The sequence below is a fragment of the Panthera pardus genome, unplaced genomic scaffold (genome assembly GCF_024362965.1).
Source record: "Panthera pardus isolate Hobbes unplaced genomic scaffold, ASM2436296v1 HiC_scaffold_6, whole genome shotgun sequence".
Taxonomy (NCBI): Eukaryota; Metazoa; Chordata; class Mammalia; order Carnivora; family Felidae; genus Panthera; species Panthera pardus.
In genome coordinates, this window is record NW_026526991.1 from 21,609,307 (window position 1) to 21,630,438 (window position 21,132).

Consider the following 21,132-nt stretch of genomic DNA (forward strand, 5'->3'; position numbering starts at 1 on the left):
TTGATTGTTGGGTCTATATTTGATTGATATCTATAATCACATCCTGCCTAGCACAGTACCTTGCATGTAGTGATCTATCAGTGAAATTTTATTGAATGAATAATTGCATGAAAAGGCAAACACTGCATGAAAGAGTACATATAAACCCATGTAAATAAACCATTTTTATTGAGAAACATGTTTAATTATTTGGACATGAATTACAGAGTCCAAGGACAGGTTTTTGCTGTTCTGCCACTTACTAGGAGGGTGATATTTGAAAGTTGTGGATCTTTCCAAGTTTTAGTTTCCTCCTCAGTTAAAATAAAAAAAGTTTAACACGACTTTCTGTCAGTCATAGAAGAAGAGCTACTCTTTTTGTGCTGCTAAAGACATGCTATTTTTATTTTTGTTTCATAGATTTTGTCCCAACTTTGTCCACACTTTCAAATAACTACTCAATATCAACATAAAGGGGATTTCTCTACTGAAATGCCAAATGTTCTATTCTTGGATTGGTCTTCGTCAATATTTTGCCATGAAAAAAAAGTCATCTATCATACTTAGGTCTGCACATGTTAGAGAGGAATAGCAAACATGACAAATAATTGAATTTATATGAAAAATTACTTCAATAAACAGATTCTTGCTTCAAAGTAAAAACAGAATTCAGTGGGAGTTATAATAAAATAAAATCCTATATTTAGATTCCTAAAAATTCTATGGTTTAATTGTAAGATTAGAGAGATTTAATTGGGGAAGAAATGCACACAGAAAGTTCTGGAGTATTTAAATGACCACAGCTACAATGTGAACAGTGAGAAGTGGCTGCTAAAAATTAATAAACACTTGCCCAACTATCATCTCTGCAAATATAATACTAGAAGCTAACATTTATATTGTACTAAGTTTTAACTATGTTTTAGACGTTGTGTTAAGCATGCTAAAATCATTGTCTTTTTTTATTCCTCACAAAAGTGCCATGGGTAGGTTTTGTTATCCTCAATGTGGAAATCGAGAGTAAAATAACTTGTCTAGGGTTATAGAGCTACCAAAAGGTAAAACTGGGATCTGAATTTAGGTCTGATGTCTTACAAGGTCTTGATCCTAACCCAGTGGTTAGTCATGAAAGTCATGTCATCAATGGTTATTAGTGACAGTCCTTAAGTCATTAATATCTTCCAGATTGACCCACCCTCACCTTTTCATCATGCTTGCCATTTTGCAGATACATACTCTTATTACTGCTCACTGAGTTACTTTGAGTCTTTTATTCTGTCCACACGCCTTTAGTGTCTCCTCTTCATTTGCTGCAGCTTTTTCTTAACACTACTGCCAAGTCAGTATGCCTTAAGTGCAGTTCTGATCATGCCAGTCTCCTTCTCAAAGCTAGACCTGGTCCTCAGTGTAAAAATTAAATATAGACTTTTAACTGTGGCATTCAAGGCTCCATCTTCTAGCTTCATTATATGTTTCCAGCTTTCTCCCATTAATGTCTTCGAGAAATAGAATGTTTTGATAAAATGGGTGACTCCAGCACATCTGTCTCTACTTATCTCTGTCTGTGTTCACAATATTTCATTCATATATGATTCTTTTCTCTAGCTTCTACATATTGAAAACCATCCCTCACAAAACCTTTTATTAAAAATATTACAAGACCTGTTTTGATCCTCCTATTGAAAGCCAACTATTTGGATTGGATAACATTAACATTTTATTTACAAATGAGTTATGTAAATTTCATCATCTGTTATGTATTATTTATGCATGAATCTGTTTTGGCTTTGCTTATAAACCTCTTGATGACAGGAGAAATACTTATCCCTGTATTTGTGAGCAATTAAGCATAATTCTTCACCCGCACACTTAATAAATATTTGTTGAATTGATTTGATAGGCCATGGACATCAGAAACCATTTGATAACTGAATGTAGATACAGACCTATGGATAAAGCTCTAAGGTGGAGTCTTTTTAATCTCCGAAGAACTCTCTCTATTGGTTATTTCAAATAATGAATGCCTCACCATTTATTTTGAAGATTACATGAAATACTTGGTCAAACTATATTATAAACTTCCTCACTTGGGGCGCCTGGGTGGCTCAGTCGGTTGGGCGTCCGACTTCGGCTCAGGTCATGATTTCACGGTCCGTGAGTTCGAGCCCTGCATCGGGCTCTGGGCTGACAGCTCAGAGCCTGGAGCCTGTTTCGGATTCTGTGTCTCCCTCTCTCTCTGACCCTCCCCTGCTCATGCTCTGTCTCTCTCTGTCTCAAAAATAAATAAATGTTAAAAAAAAATAAAAAAATAAAATAAACTTCCTCACAACATAAAAACACCAACATTTTAGACCAAGTCGTGTCTTCCTTTTGTAGTAATACATTTCTTTCACTGACAATAAGGAAATCTTACATTATAAATACCACATTTGGTTCCTGATAACATATATAATGAAAAATCTATAAGAATATAGGAACATATGTATCATTTATATTTTAATTTTAAAATTCTTTAGTATTCTTTTTTTTTTTTTTAAACATATTTACTTATTTATTTATTTATTTATTTTTGAGAGCATAAGAAAGCATATGCGCACAGCAGTAAAGCAGAGGGAGAGGGAAAGAGACAATCTTAAGCAGGCTCCATGCCTAGCACAGAGCCTGATTTAGGGCTCAATCTCAAGACTGTGAGATCATGACCTGAGCTGAAATTGAGTCAGTCACTTGACCAGCTAAGCCACCCAGGCACCCCAAATTCCTCAGTATTCTGTGATAAACATTTTTAAAATTCATCCCCTGTTATTCTTTCTGTATGAGTTGAGATAGGCTATTTTTGAAGCAGTTTTTTTCCATTAATCATAAAGAAAAGTGCCTAAGCAAACACCTTGTTTTTTCCTAATTGTTAATGATTCTTGCTGATTATGATGCACCCAACCAATGCCAAGCATTATTGTGTGCATGCACTTAAGATGTATTTGACACTAAAATATCTCTCAATATTATAAGCATTCTATTAAGGTATCCAAAGGCTGTAAAGTGCCTTCCTAAAGAATTCCTAAAGAAAAATATATTTAGAATATTTGAAATTTATGAAGCTTGTGATATTATCATTGTATTTACTTTGCAGCTGCAACATGTCAGTTTTTATTTCACTAGTTACATTTTCTCTGATCTCTCTCTAAACCAACTGGAATTTAATCTTACTAATAGAAGGGCCTAATTATTATGATTTCCCTAAGAATCTATACTTTACACTCAGGAGATTATTGTCATATTTTCTTGAAAGTTTAATAGTAACTTGACTTTCTTCTAATCTCACTTTCTGGATAATGATGGTGTTAACTTCTGACAACTTTCAGCCACATGCTACAGTTACCTTGTGCATTTATCATAATGGAACTAATTTGTAATTCTATTTCAAGGTATGCTTTTGAGAATTCTTGATTCTCTTTTGGAGTAAAGGCCTTGGACAGCCTGCCATTATCAAAGAATCCCATTTTGCTTCCTAATGCCATAGGAAATCAGTCTGGAGCCTGAGCTTAAAGAGACATGTCAGTGATGATAATCACTTCAGTGTTCAGGGAAATGTTTTTCACCTTGAAGAGCAAAGTAATTCTAATGGAATTGTGGACTGGTAACCACACCCGTCCCCCCAAATTACTGAAAGCACTCATGCTTTTAACGTGTTTTTTCATGTGACCATTTGAGATGTGATTACTGAATATTGGAATTCATTCACCCTCTAACAGTTGAAGAATTAAGATTCTCCATTATGCAATCAAAGTCAATAAAAGTAGATAGAAGAGATACTGTGTGGTCTGCTTTAATCTCAGGTCTACATATTTAAAATTTCTCATGTTATTTTCACTTACCTTTGTCAGAATTTTTGTTTCAACCTTCTATGCTTTTTAAAGTTCAAATGTTTCAGTTGCTTACAGTTTCACAATGGTTCTATGTAGTTGATAGCTGCCAGTTTATGCTATCAGATAACTAACAGTGAGAAACAAAGTTTGAATTTGGAGAAAGAACAAGGTAGTCAAGAAGATGAATTTGCCAGGAAATGAAAAGCTCTAAAATGAACAAAGGTAATGAACCCAGTAAGAATTATGTATTAGTAAAGTGGACATTGCTTGCCCCCAAAATCAATGAGACAAACACTGACATGTTATATCATTTCCTATATTCATCCAATCTGTGTTGCTCAAATAAATCTATTCTTGAAGGCTTTAGAATATTTTCTTTTAGCCTTTACTCCTAGTTTTGTGCCAGTTTCCTGAACATTGGAAGTATCTTTATTGTCATAGTTATTATTATCATCCTCACTAACTTACTGAGACTCTGCCGTAAAGCATTATGCTAATTTATTCAATAACATGTATTCATACCTTGTATTGGCATTATAGTATGGAGAACAAGAGTTTTGAACTCAAACAGACTTGTGTTTGAATCTCAATTCTACTTTTTAGATAAATATTACCCTGATCTTTATATTTGTCACTTGAATAATAATGTTTCTATAGTCTTTCTCATCTTGGCCTACTGAATCAGAATGTCTGGAAGTGGGTTATTTTTAATAAACTTCCTCGGTGGTTCTTACATTCAATAGTTTGTGCACTCTTCACTAGAATATTTTTTTAGAAAATTTAAAAAATGTTGACATCTTAGATAATCAACTACTCACAGTCATTTTCTTCTTGCCCTCACAAATCTGTGGATCTCAGATTACAGTGATATGACCCTAATTTGTCCTTGCCTTCTTTTTCTGGTCCTATGCATACAAATTTGATTGGTCATCAAGACAAAATAACTTACCTTTTAAGTGTTGTTTCTTCTATTTCTATGAAAATTGCCATTGAAATTTTGAAAGAGATTACTTTGTGTAATATGGAACGTTTAATAATATTAATTCTTCCAGTCCATTAGCACAGATTATCTTCCCATTGCTTTGTGTCTTCTTTAATTTTTTCATCAAAGTCTTGTAGTTTTCGGTGTGCAGATCTTTCCCTCCTTGATTAAATTTATCCCTAAGTTTTTTATTTTTTTTTAAAGCTATTGTGAATAGGGTCGTTTCCTTTATTTATTTTTCAAATATTTTATTATTTGTGTATAGAAATGGAACTTATTTCTGCATGTTGGTTTTGCATACTGCAATTTTACTGAATTTGTTGATTAGTTCTAGTTTTTTGGTAGTCTTTAGGATTTTCTATATATAAAATCATATCCTTTGCAAACAAACAATTTTACCTTTTCCTTTTTTGATTTGGGTGACTTTTATTTCTTTTTCTTGCCTCATTGCTCTGGCTAGGACTTCCAGTACTGTGTTGAATAGGAGTGGTTAAGGTAGGCATCCTTGTCTTGTCCCTGCTCTTAGAGGAAAAATTTTCACCCTTTCACCACTGAGTATGATGTTAGCTGTGGACTGGTCATATATGGCCTTTATTCTGTTGAGGTATGTTTCTTCTATACCCAAGTTGTTGAGTGTTTTTATCATGAAAAAGGATATTTTGTCAGATCTTTCTTAGCATCTGTTGAGATGATCATATGATTTTTACCTTACATTCTATATAACTTAACTTTTAATTAATTCTTTTATACTTTAAATTAAATGACAATGTTGTTAAAGTACCAAATAAAGTATGAAAGTAGTATTTAAAGGGTTATCATTCTTACTCTCATTTTCAGTTCTTCAAACCTATATTCACTGTTGCTCACTTGTTCCTTAAAGTTCCGTCTTCTCCCTCACAACCTGCCCCCAATACCTACTTCTCCCTTCCATCTTCATTTAAGTAAAATTCGCTAAGAATGAAATTGTAGACCGAAGAGCAGTGTTTTATTTATTTTTTTATTGTCCATCCCAAGTTCCTGTTATCATTCCTAGCATATAGTAAGTGCTTAATAATTGTTTTTTGGTCATTGGACTGCTTTTTAAAAATTTGATAGTACCAGTGTCTTTCATCTCACTTATTTTATTATATCTAACCAGAACTCATTTTATCCTCTCATAGCTATGACTTCCAAAGCTCTGGACTATGTAAATTAAGATGAGGTTATTTTACCAACGTAATTAAAAAAAATTTTAATGTTTACTTATGTTTAAGAGAGAGAGAGAAAGAGCATGACCGAAGGAGGGGCGGAGAGAGGGAGACACAGAATCTGAAGCAGGCTCCAGGCTTCAAGCTGTCGGCACAGAGCCCATCACAGGGCTCAAACTCATGAACCGCGAGATCATGACCTGAGCCGAAGTCGGATGCTTAACTGACTAAGCCACTCAGGCACCCCTTTACCAACATAATTTTAAAAGATTGTATTGGCTCAGTGGCATCCTTCATAAGAGTTAAGCAAAGTGCCAGATGAGGCCTCAGTCAAATATTCTCAGAGATTGTGTTTCACATTTATAATAACTTATTGTCTTTGTACTGGTGTTATCCCCCTTCTGATAGAATATATAACCAGCACACCATACAGGACAGAAGTGTGTGTGTGTGTGTGTGTGTGTGTGTGTGTGTGTGTGTGTGTGTGAAGAAGGAGATAGAAAACAGAAGGGAAAATGGAAGAAAAGGAGAAGGGATCATATTATCATTAGGGGCTTGTATCTTTGCCCTTTGATTTACAAGTTCGCTAATTTTATCTTATCCTTTGGAGCAAGTGGCATTTTATGGTTTTGGGAATCCAGCCATAAACACTGAAGAAAGTGATCTTTTCTAGACGTAGTAATGTCACAGTCTAAAGCATAAAAATTCTAGATCGTATACGAGAAGGTATACTTCAAATTTTTTTCTTGATGCTTTGATTGTTCATAAACCTGAAAGCATATTTAGTTAAACCAAGATATTCTGATTTATGCTTAGTAATGAGATCAAGTAACTGAGAGTAGGGTGTGGTTGCTTACATATAGTGGATAAAGGAGGCCTCTCTGAGGAGTGTAGTATAAACTGTAATCTGAAGGAAGAGAAGGATCCAGTCACATAGATACCAAGAAAAGAAAATTTGGAATGAAAGGAAATTCTGTTTTCTGAGGTGAGAATGAGCTTGCTATGTTAAGTACCAGAAAAAAGGCCAGAGGCCATTGGTATAGAATGGAGTATACTGAACTGGGTAGAGAATAAAATGGAATGAAGTTGGAATCCAGATTAGATAAGGTCTTGTAGGTCATGGAAAGTGGTTTGGTTTTTTTTAAGCAGGAAAGTGATATCATTTGATTTATGGGAGCAAAGTTGGAAAGTCTGTCTCTTCTAAATTCACAGATAATTCTATTTTAATATCATATATCTGTATGGTATTTATAGCATAATACATTTTATAATATGGTCAGTGGTTATTTATCATATATTGGCTGTGTGCCACATTCTGTGCTAGGCCTTGAGATATACGTAGCAGTCAGGAAGAGTGATAGGGCCCCTATTATCACTGAACTTGTAGTTCAGCAGTGGACATAGACATGGACATAGGCTATTATGAAAGAGTGTAGTAAGTAACGGGAAATACAAGGTAGTATTAAACACATGGGAAACATATTGGACTCAGATTTGGGTGATTAGGACAGAGTTTCCAAATATGCTCATTTTCTCCTTTTTTTAAAAATTTAATTTATTTTTTAAATTTACATCCAAGTTAGTTAGCATATAGTGCAGCAATGATTTCCTGAGTAGATTCCTTAATGCCCCTTACCCATTTAGCCCATCCCCCCTCCTACAGCCCCTCCAGTAACCCTCTGTTTGTTCTCCATATTTAAGAGTCTCTTATGTTTTGACCCCCCTCCCTGTTTGCTCCTTGAGTCTTCTGTCAACCATGCAACCACTATCCTAATTGTTTATGTTCTCCTTAGCTGTCTCCTTTCTTCTCACATTCCCTTGGTTTTCTGTTCTTTCTTGGGCATTCTCTTCCACAGAGAGGGAACTGCTTTTTGAGTTCAGGTAGTAATAACTAAGTGCTATTTATTTCCAAATCTATAATTCTACTTTCAACTTCTCACTGCTCTCCAGTTCTGTATTACAATTGCTGATAAGGCCTCTTTTCCTAAACATCCCTCTGTCATTTCAAACTCAAACTGTGAAAATACACATTAATCATCTTCCCATCCAAATCTATACGTGTGCCCATGTTCCATCTTTATTTCATTCTTCCAGGACAAATAATTTCATATTATGTTTGATTCATTCCTGTTTCTTTCATTTTCCTGGTCTACCAGAGAGTTCCCGTTTGTTTATTCTCATCATCCCTACTTGACCCCACTTCACCTTCCTGGAAATGCCACATTTCTTTATTCATTTTTACAATAAAACTCTAGAAGAATGTTTTTCTTTTTCCCGTGTCCCTCCTCTGTTTTCTCTTAAAACCAATTCAATCAGGCTTTCTCCTTCACCAGGTCCCAGAACTGCCTTGCTGAGGTCGACACTGACTTCCACATTGATAATTCCAGTAAACGTTTCTTACCCCTTTTCATACTTGATCTGTGAGGAACATTTGCCAATGCTGACCATGCTCTCCTCCTTCACGTGCATACTTTCTTCACTGGACTTCCTAGATACCACACTCTCCTGATTTTCTTCCTTCTTGGCTGGCTACCCCTTTTTAGTCTCCTTTGCTGGTTCTTCCTCAGCTCCCTGACCACTTAACACTTAAGGGCTCTAAGGCTCATTCCCTGAACATCTCTTTATCTGTACTGACTCTTTTGGCTGAGCATGCTGAATAGTCTCACAGCTTTAAATACCTACCTTGGACTAACATATCCCATGTTTACAGCTACAGCTTAGATGATCTTCTGAACTCCAAACTCTTATACTTAATTTCCTATTTGACTTCCCCATTCATGTCAAATATCCTTTTCAAACTTAACATGGATAAAAATGAACTTCTGCATTTCATCTTCAAACCATCTGGACCTTCATTTTTCCCATTTCAGTAAATAGTGACTCTGTCCATCCAACTTCTGTCCTCCAAAAGGAACACTCGCACACTCCTCTTTTTTTCATGCCTCACAAGCACTTGGTTTTGAAATCCTACTCACTCTTCCTTCGTAATATATCTAGAATGCAACCACTTCTTACCAGCCCTACTACTGCCACCGTGTTCTAAGCCACTATCATCCTTTGCCTGGATTATTAAACTGGCATTCCTGTTACCACCATTGCCCCTCCCTACAGTGTATTCTTAAAAAAGTTGCCAAGAGATCCTATTGGAATGTAGGTTAAATTACGTCACATCTCTACTCAAAACCCTTCTGTGGTTTCTGATCTTGCTCTGAGGAAAAGACAAAGTCCTTATACTGGCTCAAAAGGCCCTTCATGACCTGCATACCCACCCTTGCCCCATCCTTACCTCTCACACCTAATTTTCACTACTCTGTTCCCTACCCACGCTGTTCTAGCCACATTTGGTTCATTGCCATTGCTGGAAAACACCAGGCACACTGCTGCTTCAATATTCTTGTACTTGCTGGTCTTTCTTTCTGTAGTTATCTTTCCCAGGTATCTTTATGGCGTGTTTTCTCAGGTTTTTAATCAAACATCAACTTCTCAGTGTGGTCTTCCTTGGTCACCCTATTCAAAATTAGCCACCTTGGCAATTCCTACCCCTCTTTTCTACTTTTTTTTCTACACATTACTATCATCATACCATGCATTTTACTTACTGTATTTGTTTGGGTCCTTTGGTTAAAATGTAGGCTTTACTGTGAGCAGAAGTTATTTTTTATTTTTGTTGTTGTTGACTATCCAGGGCTTAAAATGATATCTGGAACATAGTATTCAGATAATAAATTTTATTGAATTAGATAATAAACTCACTCTACTATATGCCCTTAACTTTCCACATTTGGATTATAGTGTCTTGACCTGGTCATCTATAGAGCATAAAAAGCATATATTTTAGAGTTGTACAAATCAGGATATGTATTTTGATGTTTCCTTTTACTACCTATATGTCTGGTTAGTTGCTTTCTTTTTTTTTTTTTTTTTTAAATTTTTTTTTAACGTTTATTTATTTTTGAGACAGAGAGAGACAGAGCATGAACAGGGGAGGGGCAGAGAGAGAGGGAGACACAGAATCTGAAGCAGGCTCCAGGCTCTGAGCTGTCAGCACAGAGCCCGACGCGGGGCTCGAACTCACGGACCGTGAGATCGTGACCTGAGCCGAAGTCGGACGCTCAACCGACCAAGCCACCCAGGCGCCCCGGTTAGTTGCTTTCTTTGAGCTTCAGTTTCCTCTTCTGTAAAATGAACATAGTAATCCCTGACTTAAAGAGTTGTCATGAAGACTAATATGTGAGAATGTGTCAAAGTGTTATGACCGATGCCTGTGTAACACTGCCAGATGAGCCTTCCTGAAATGTTTTTATTCTATGGTCTCTGTGGTCAAGAAATAGATGAGGATGTATTTTGACTACTATATAGTGTTGAATTCTTCTTCTTGGATTTCAAGAATGTCAAGATCTTCCCATTCTGTTCCTGTACCTCTTTATGACATTTTTTTTTCTTTTCTTCCTCCTCCCACCAACATACCTTATTCTTTTGTCATTTACCTAAATATATCACAGGCATTTCTTTCTCAGTGTCTCTGCTCATTCTCTTTCATTCTTCTATCTTTCCTGTTTTTTTAAATGCTGTTCATTTTCCAAGTCTTTCTTTCTCTATGTAGTAACCTCCTCACTTATTCCAGCTCAGAACAATTTTTGTTTGAACAGGTAGAACATCTCAGAAGAAAAATGGGAACTATTAAAAATTAAACAGAAATTCCAGAATTGAAAAGTATAAATATGTTACATTAAAAAAACCCAATGAACTTCAAATAAATTTGTAATCTGTATACTATGCAATTGCAAAACTGAGTAGCTAATCAGTCATCATTTTAAAGTATATTATGAAATAGGATGTTGAGTGAAATTGTTCTTTTGCCACAGGATCTGGCTAGAGCTTAAAATTAAAAACAAAGAGAAGTTAATACAGTGTGGAAGGAGAACATTAAAAGGTGGGATGGCAATGATCATTTGACTATGAAATAAGGAAACTGAGGGGCATGTCATGAACTGACTTCTGTACAGTTGTGTCTTCTCACTTATTATTTTCCCCACTGACTAGTACTTCTATGAGTTTTCCATGCTCTTTTTTTTTTACCTGTCTTTACATAGTTGAAGTTCTCACTAATTTTGCCATTTTTAATTCTCATCCATCAAACCTAGACCCTTAAAATCCTAGCTTATCCTTAAAACCTCTGCTTGGTCTGAATTAGGGGCTCCCCCAGTGCTTCATACGCTCTGTAAATAATACTTACTGTGATTGTAATTTTAGTAAGTAATTGTGAATTTTGTTGGTTTCTTGTTCTTGAAAATACTAGACAATGAACTCCTAAAAGTGTATCATCTGCACCTTTCATCTTTATATTAGCAGATTCTAATACTATGCCTATCAGAAAAGGAGACTAATATACATTTATTGAATCAGTGAACCAAAGAAAATAGATGGATGGATGGATGGATGGATGGATGGATGAGCAGATGAATGGATGGGTAAATGTTAGAATACAAAATTGAGAAAATTGAGAAAAACTACTACCTCAAGATCTTGTCTAGGAATGGTTTCATTTTATTTTCATCTGTTTTTTTTCTGAATGCATGTTAATTCTTATCAAATGAAAGCTATGCTGATGAGAACATTTTTACTTCTTTTAAAGTTATTCTGGAGTTATTTTCTGGCAGTTTTCTTGAAACATTTTGTTACTTTTGAGATGCTTTATAGGAATGTGATAAAATTGATGACTAGTTTTTATTTTTATTTTTTAATTTAGTAAAAGAGGCTACATTATTCTTATTAAAACATACATATATATGCCAAAAATTCAGTTGATCACTAAAGCCATTAATAAGGTTAATGTTAATTCAAACGTTAAAAATTAGGATCTGTTAGGATTAAGCAAAATATAAACTTAAAAAAAATTTTATTTAAAATGTAGACTACTTATGAACATTAAAATATTTCACAATTTGAGGGCACTTGAGTGGCTCAGTCAGTTAAGCCACCGACTTCAGCTCAGGTCATGATCTCACAGTCTAAGTTCAAGCCCTATGTCGGGCTCTGTGCAGACAGCTTAGTGCCTGGAGCCTGCTTCAGATTCTGTGTCTCCGTCTCTCTCTGCTCCTCCCCCACTCATGCTCTGTCTCTCTCACTCTCAAAAATAAATAAATATAAAAAAAATTTTAAAAATATTTCTCAGTGTGAATTAAGTATTTGTGCTGAGTTTGGGGAGATATTAAAATGTTTTAATTAGAGTAACAAAGCAAGTCATGAATATTTGTAGTCATATATTAATGATATAATAATAAGCTGTGTTAAGGTAATCTAGCTGTTCAAAAAATTTGACAAATCATATAATAGCTCAAATATAATGAAGGTTTATTTATCACTCATTTATAATCCATAATAAGTGTTTTTGATCAGGAAGTGGCTCTCCAGATGTGAAGTCAGGAACCAAGACTCCATCTTTCTAGTGGTTCTGCCATCTTGAGCATAGGCTTCAAAAGGTCACTTGACTCATCTGTAAAAGGTGGCCAAGGGTAAACAAGATAGGGGATACAGATAGGAAGTTTTAGGGGATGGGTCTGAAAACAATAACTTCTCATATTCCATTGACCAGTACTCAGTCGTATAGTCACATGGCCATTCCAGTCTGCAAGGGAAGCTAAGAAATTAATCTAGCTACATGCCCAAGAAGTAGAGAAAACAGGTTGGTAGTCACTTAACTGGAATTGGCTTCATAATATTTTTTATATTTTAAATAATTTTTATCCATATACATACTGATTTTTATAGTTCTCTGTCATAGAAAATTTCCATATAATTATACGTAGTTTCACATTTAAGCATGCATTTATTGATTAAAATCATCCCCATTAAAATTGTGGAGTATCTTTTAAAATATATTTTTTAATGTTTGTTTATTTACTTATTTATTGAGAGTGAGCGTGAGTGACAGGAGGGGAAGAGAGAGAGAATAGAGAGAATACCAGGCAGGCTCTGCACTGACAGTGCAGAGCCCAATGCTGGGCTCCATTCCAAGAACGGTGAGATCATGATCTGTGCCTAGATCAAAAATCAGAAGTTTAGCCGAATGAGCCACCCAGGTGCCCTTGGAGTATCTTTTATATAACAAAAATTAGGTCTTTATGTAAGAAAATTTCAAGTTCTAATTAATTCCGAAAGGATATTATAGTTATTTCTGAGCATTGGCTTATTATATAGATAATAGGTCCTTTATTTATAATTTAGAGTGATTATTATGAACACTTATACATAATTTTTGATGCATTTATTTACATATAAAGTTATAAATATGTGCTTCATTCACCAATCTACACATTTAAATAAATAAAATCAGCAATTTTAATGTGCTTGAGTGAGAAAGAATCTGAGGTCTTGTTTTCCAAAAAATTAGTGAAAATGACTTGTTTCTTTTTGACACTAATAAATCCCACTATGAAATAAAATGTTAATGATATTTGGTCTGGTAGAAAAGTCAATAATTACTTTAAACAATCATAATTAAAAGTTGGATTATACACTTGTGCATGTGATCGTATTACCTTGATATGCTATTTTTGGATTCCTTCCCTATAGTGAACTATTTTTGCTTTCATTTGATCTGCTTTAGAATTCCTCTTATTCTTTATACTGATTCCTCTCCCAAAGTGATATTTTTCATCTATCTGTCAAGATCTTTAAATCCTGAGAAACAGTTTCTGCAACACCAGCTTCTAATGGTCACAAATATAGCCTTGGGCCTCATTTTGTTTACATTGACTTCCTTAAGGAGGATTAGATTATATTACTTTGAAATGGTTCTGTGGTTACACTGTAGATTCATGGAGAAGTTTTCTCTGTTTCCATTGAAGAGAAGTGTCAAGCAGAAGACTGTGCACCCATTCCCAATGCCAGGGGAGGACTCTACATGGAGGATAGCAGAGATTATCACTACGCTAGCCATCAGGAGTAGAAGTCAAACATTTCTGCCCATTACATCTTGATATTGGAGTGGCCAGGGAAGACACAATGTAGTCAAGCAGTGGATTGAACACTTTTACTTACATGGAGAAGAGACAGAGCAAGATCACTTCCAATAGTATGTCAGTCCCTATGGCCAGCAAGTCTCCCACCTGGCAGCCAGTGTAGAACACGAGGCCTACACACATCCCTCTTGTGCAACAGAAGGACCTTGCCACCTCTGTGGAGTCTGAAATACTGGAAGCCGGGGTGTGCCCAAGGGCTATTGATACACACACTTAGTAGAACAAGGGAAAACTCTCTGAGCCTGAAACAAGGGAAGATACTGCCTCACAAGGCCATAACTTGGCAGTGTTCCAGGCCCAGGGACCATTCTTATATGAACAAATAGGGGAAGACTGCATATCACTTTGCCTTTCCCAACAAAGTGACACCCATATATACAGATTATACCAGGTCAGTATTGGAAATAGGCGAACAAAATTTTCTAATTTCTGCAATATTTTATTTCTAATTTTCCATGTACCTCTTCAAAACCAATTGAAATTGGCTTAAGCAAAAAAGGAATATATTAGCACATATAAATGAAAAATCAGGCTTTTATGTTGGCTGGATGAAGTACTCAAAACAGCGTAATCTGTTATCTGTCCCTTTCCATCTCTCAAATCAGTTTTCCCCTTTTTAAACAGAGTAGCATCGTAAGCAAGCTTTCCCCACAGAGTGGCAAAGAATGTAATTAGCCCTTGGTTTATTATTTTTTTTTCTATTTCATTTATTTTTATTTATTTTTTAAAATTTACATCCAAGTTAGCTAGCATATAGTGCAATAATGATTTCAGGAGTAGAATCCAGTGATTCATACCCTGCATGTAACACCCAGTGCTCATCCCAACATGTTTCGTCCTTAATATCCCTTGCCCATTTACCCCATCCTCCCCACCCACAACCCTTCCAACAACCCTCAGTTTGTTCTCTTTATAAAGAGTCCCTTATGTTTTGCCCCCCTCCCTGTTTTTGTATTATTTTTGCTTTCCTTCCCTTATGTTCATCTGTTTTGTACCTTAAACTCCACATATGAATGAAGTCATATGATATTTGTCTTTCTCTAATTTCGCTAAGCATAATACCCTCTAGTTCCATCCATGTTGTTGCAAATGGCAAGATTTCATTCTTTTTGATTGCCGAGTAATACTCCATTATATGTATGTATGTGTGTGTATGTATGTATGTATGTGTGGTATGTATGTATATATACATACATACATACCACATCTTTATCCATTCATCCATCGATGGACATTTGGGCTCTTTCCATACTTCGGCTATTGTCGATAGCACTGCCATAAACATTGGGGTGCATGTGCCCCTTCGAATCAGCACACCCGTATCCTTTGGATGAATGCCTAGTAGTGCAATTGCTGGGTTGTAGGGTAGTTCTATTTTTAACTTTTTGAGGAATCTCCACACTGGTTTCCAGAGTGGCTGCATCAGTTTGCATTCCCACCAGCAGTGCAAAAGTGTTCCTCTTTTCGCATCCTCATTACTATCTGTTGTTGCCTGCTGTTGTTACTTTTAGCCATTCTGAGAGGTGTGAGATGGTATCTCATTGTGGTTTTGATTTGTATTTCCCTGATGATGAGTAATGTTGAGCATTTTTTCGTGTGTCTATTAGCCATCTGGTTGTCTTTGGAAAAGTGTCTATTCATGTCTTTTGCCCAATAATCTTCACTGGATTATTTTTTTGCGAGGGTGTTGAGTTTGATAAGTTATTTATAGATTTTGGATGCTAACCCTTTATCTGAAATGTCTTTGGCAAATATCTTCTCCCATTCTGTTGGTTGCCTTTTAGTTTTGCTGATTGTTTCCTATTCAGGGTAGAAGCTTTTTTATCTTGAGGCGGTCCCAACAGTTCACTCTTCTGTTGTTTCCCTTACCTCCAGAGACATTGTGAGTGAGAAGTTGCTGTGGCTGAGGTCAAAGAGGTTGTTGCCTGTTTTCTCCTCTAGGATTTTGATGGCTTTCTGTCTTACATTTAGATCTTTCATCCATTGAGTTTATTTTTATGTACAGCATAAGAAAGTGGTCCAGTTTTCTAAACACCATTGCTGAAAAGACTGTTTTTTTCCATTGGATATTCTTTTCTGCTTTGTCAAAGATTGGTTGGCCATATGTTTGGTGGGTCTATTTCTGGGTTCTCTATTCTGTTCCATTGATCTGTGTGTCTGTTTTTGTGCCAGTACCATACTGTCATGATGATTACAGCTTTGTAATAAAGATCGAAGTTCAGAATTGTGATGCCTCCAGCTTTGGTTTTCTTTTTCAGGATAGCTTTGGCTATTTGGGGACCTTTCTGGTTCCATACAAATTTTAGGATTGTTTTTTCTATTTCTGTGAATAATTCTGGTGTTATTTTGATAGGGATTGCCTTGAATGTATATATTTCTTTGGGTAGTGTCAACATTTTAACAATATTTGTTCTTCCAATCCATGAGAATGGAACATTTTTCCATTGTTTTGTGTCTTCTTCAGTTTCTTTCATGAGCTTTCTGTAGTTGTCAGTGTATAGATTTTTTACCTCTTTGGTTATTTATTCCTACAGTTTTTGGTGCAATTATAAATGAGATCAATTCCTTGATTTCTCTTTCTGTTGCTTCATTATTGGTATATAGGAATGCAACCAATTTCTCTGCATTGATTTTTATATCCTGCGACTTTGCTGAAATCATGGATCAGTTCTAGCAGTTTTTTTGTAGAATCTTTTGTGTGTTTCATATAGAGTATCATGTCATCTGTGAAGAGTAAAGTTTGACTTCCTCCTGCTGATTTGGATGCCTTTTATTTCTTTGTCTTGTCTGATTGCTGAGGCTAGGACTTTCAATAATATGTTGAGTAAACAGTGGTGAGAGTGGACATCACTGTCTTATTGTTGACTTTAGGGGGAAAGCTCTCAGTTTTTCCCCATTGAGGATGTTATTATTGGTGGGTATTTGTATATGGCTTTTATGATCTTGAGGTATGATCTTTCTTTTTTTAAATTTTTATTTAATTTGTATTTTTAATTTACATCCAAGTTAGTTAGCATATAGTGCAACAATGATTTCGGGAGTAGATTCCTTAATGCCCTGTATCCATTTAGTCCATCCTACCTCCCACAACCCTTCCAGTAACCCTCTGTTCTCCATATTTAAGAATCTCTTACGTTTTTGTCCCCCTCCCTTTTTTATATTATTTTTGCTTCCCTTCCTTTATGTTCATCTAGTTTGTGTCTTAAATTCCTCATATGAGTGAAGTCATATGATATTTGTCTTTCTCTGACTACTTTTGTTTAGCATATTACCCTCTAGTTCCATCCATGTAGTTGCAAATGGAAAGATTTCATTCTTTTTGGTTGCTGAGTAATACTCTGTTGTATATATATACACCACATCTTCTTTATCTATTAATCCATTGATGGACATTTGTGCTCTTTCCATACTTTGGCTATTGTTGATAGTGCTGCCATAAACATTAGGGTGCATATGCCCCTTCAAAACAGCATACTTGTATCCCTTGGATAAATACCTAGTAGTGCAATTGCTGCATCATAAGGTAGTTCTATTTTTAGTTTTTTGTGGTATTGAGTTATGGTCTTTCTATCCATCTTTTCTTGAAGGTTTTTATCAAGAAAGGATGCTGTATTTTGTCACATGCCTTCTCTGCATCTATTGGGAGGATCATGTGGTTCTTGTCCTTTCTTTTTTTTAAAAAATAAATTATTTTTTTAATGTTTATTTATATTTGAGAAAGAGAGAGACAGAGTGTAAGTGGGGCAGGGGCAGAGAGAGTGGGAGACACAGAATCTGAAGCAGGCTCCAGGCTCTGAGTTGTCAGCACAGAGCCTGAAGTGGGGCTCAAACTCACCGACTGCAAGATCACGACCCAAGCCAAAGTTGGACACCCAACCAACTGAGCCACCCAGGCACCCCTCTTTTTCTTTCTTTTATTAATGTATTGTCACATTGATTGATTTGCAGATATTGAACCAGCCCTGCATCGTAGGTATAAATCACACTTGATGGTGGTGAATGATTCTTTTAATGTATTGTTGGATGTGGTTGGCTACTATCTTGTTAAGAAATTTTGCATCCATGTTCATCAGGGAAATTGGTCTGTAGTTCTCTTTTTTTTAGTGGGGTCTTTGGTTTTGGAATCAAGGTAATGCTGGCCTCATAGAATGAATTTGCAAGTTTTCCTTCCATTTCTATTTTTCTGGAACAGCTTCAAAAGAATATGTGTTAACTCATCTTTAAATGTTTGATAGAATTTGGGGTGCTTAGGTGGATTAGTTGGTTAAGTGTCCAACTTCAGCTCAGGTCATGATCTCCTGGTTCATGAGCTTGAGCCCCACATTGGACTCGATGCTGACAGCTTAGAGCCTGGAGCCTGCTTTGGATTCTGTGTCTCCCTCTCTCTGCCCCCAACCCCCTTGCCTTCTCTCTGTTTCTGAAAAATAAATAAGCATTAAAAAAATTTAAATGCTTGATAGAATTCCCCTGGAAAGCCATCTGGTCCTGGACTCTTGTTTTTTGGGAGATTTTTAATTACTAATTCAATTTCTTTACTGGTTATGGGTCTGTTCAGATTTTCTGTTTCTTCCCATTTCAGTTTTGGTAGTTTGTATGTTTCTGGGAATTTGTCCATTTCTTCCAGATTGCCCAATTTATTGGCATATAATTGCTCATAATATTCTCTTATTTTTTGTATTTGTGCACTGTTGGTTGTGATCTCTCCTCTTTCATTCTTCATTTATTTATTTGGGTCCTTTCCTTTTTCTTTTTGATCAAACTGGCTAGGGGTTCTCAATTTTGTTAATTCTTTCAAAGAACCAGCTCCTGGTTTCTTTGGTCTGTTCTATTGGTTTTTTGTTTGTTTGTTTTTGTTTTTGTTTTTGATAGCATTGATTTCTGCTCTAATCTTTCTTATTTCCTGTCTTCTGCTGGTTTTGGGTTTTATTTGTATTTTGATTTTCTAGATCTTTAAGGTGTAAGGTTAGGTTGTATATCTGAGACCTTTCTTCTTTTTAGGAAGTCCTGGATTGCTATATACTTCTCTCTTATGACAGCTTTTGCTGCATTCCAAAGGTTTTGGGCTGTGGTGTTATCATTTTCATTGGCTTCCATGTACTTTTTAATTTCCTCTTTAACTTCTAGGTTAACCCATTCATTCTTTAGTAGGATATTCTTTAATCTCTAAGTATTTGTTGTCTTTCCAAATTTTTTCTTGTGCTTGATTTTGAGTTTCATAGCATTGTGGCCTGAATATATGCATGGTATATCTCAATATTTTTGTACTTGTTGAGGGCTGATTTATGTCCCAGTACGTGATCTATTTTGGAGAATGTTCCATGGGCACTCGAGAAGAATGTATATTCCGCTGCTTTAGGATGAATGTCCTGAATATATCTGTTAAGTACATCCGGTCCAGTGTGTCATTCAAAGCCATTATTTCCTTGTTGATTTTCTGTTTTGATGATCTGTCCATTGTTGTAGTTGGGGTGTTGAAGTCCCCTACTCTTATGGTGTTATTATCAGTGAGTTTCTTTATGTTTGTGATTAATTGATTTATATTATTTGGGTGCTTTCACATTTGGAGCATAAATGTTTATAATTGTTAGGTATTCTTGGTGGATAGACCCCTTACTTATGATATGATGCCCTTCTTCATCTCTTGTTACAGTCTTTATTGTAAAATATAGATTGATATAAGTATGGCTACTCCAGCTTTCTTTTGGTTCTCCAAAAGATGGTTCTCCATCCCATTACTTTCAATCTGAAGGTGTTGTTAGGCCTAAAATGGGTCTCTTGAAAACATCATATAGATGGATCTTGTTTTCTTATCCATTCTGTTACCCTGTGTCTTTTGATTGGAGCATTTAGTCCATTGACATTTAGAGTGAGTACTGAAAGATATGAATTTATTACCATTGTGTTGCTTGCAGAGTTGGAGTTTCTGGTGGTGTTCTCTGGTCCTTTCTTTTGTTGCTTTTGGTCTTTTTTGTTTTGTTTCATCTTTTCTCCCCTCAGAGGGTCCCCCTCAAAATCTCTTGCAGGGCTGTTTTAGTGGTCACAAACTCCTTTAATTTTTGTTTGGGAAATTCTTTATCTCTCCTCCTATTTTGGATGACAGCCTTACTGGATAAAGAATTCTTGGCTGCATATTTTTCTGATTCAGCACGTTGAATATATCTTGCCACTCCTCTCTGACCTTACAAGTTTCTGTGTATATGTCTGCTGTGAACCTGATCTCTTTTCCCTCATAGGTTAAGGACTTTTTTTTTTTTTACTTCGCTGCTTTTATGATTCTTTCCTTGTCTGAGTATTTTGTGAATTTTACCATGATATGCCATGTTGATGGTCAGTTTTTGTTAAATCTAATGGGAGTCCTCTGTGCTTCCTGGATTTTGATGTCTGTGTCTTTCCCCAGTTTGGGAAAGTTTTCCACTATGATTTGCTCACATAACCCTTCTACCCCTTTTTCTTTCTCTTCATCTTCTGGAACCCCTATGATTCTGATGTTGTTCCTTTATAATGAGTTAATGAGTTATTTAATTCTTATATCGTGCTCTTTTGCCTTAGTTTCCCTCTATTTTTCTGCTTCATTCTCCATAATTTTGTCTTCTCTATTGCTAATTCGCTGCTCTGCTTCATCCATCCTTACTGCCATTGCATGCGTTTGAGATTGCATTTCAGTTATAGCATTAAAAAAATTTTTTTTAATGTTTATTTATTATTATTGAGAGAGAGACACAGAGAGTGAGCAGTGGAGGGGTAAAGATAGGGGGAGAACAGAATCTGAAGTAGCCTTCAGGCTCTGAGCTGTCAGCACAGAGCCCGATGTGGGGCTCAAACCCACAAACTGCGAGATCATGACCTAGCCGAAGTCGGTTTCCTAGCCAACTGAGCCACCCAGGCGCCCCTTCAGTTATAGCATTTTAAATTTCGTCCTGACTAGATTTTCCTTCTTTTATTTCCACAGAAAGCGTTCTATGTGTTTTTCAGCCCCAGCTAGTATTTTATCATGATTCTAAATTCTAGTTCAAACATCTTGTTTATATCTGTTGATTAAGTCCCTGGTTGTCATTTCTTCCTGTTCTTTCTTTTGGGGTGAATTCCTTATTTTTGTC

General features: G+C 35.8%; 1 protein-coding gene across 14 annotated transcripts in view; it reads left to right on the forward strand.

The window, feature by feature from the left end:
* ANKS1B (ankyrin repeat and sterile alpha motif domain containing 1B) overlaps nucleotides 1-21,132 on the forward strand; it is a 1,073,811-nt gene that overhangs the window by 202,724 nt on the left and 849,955 nt on the right. The gene's annotated exons all lie outside the window — the stretch shown is intronic.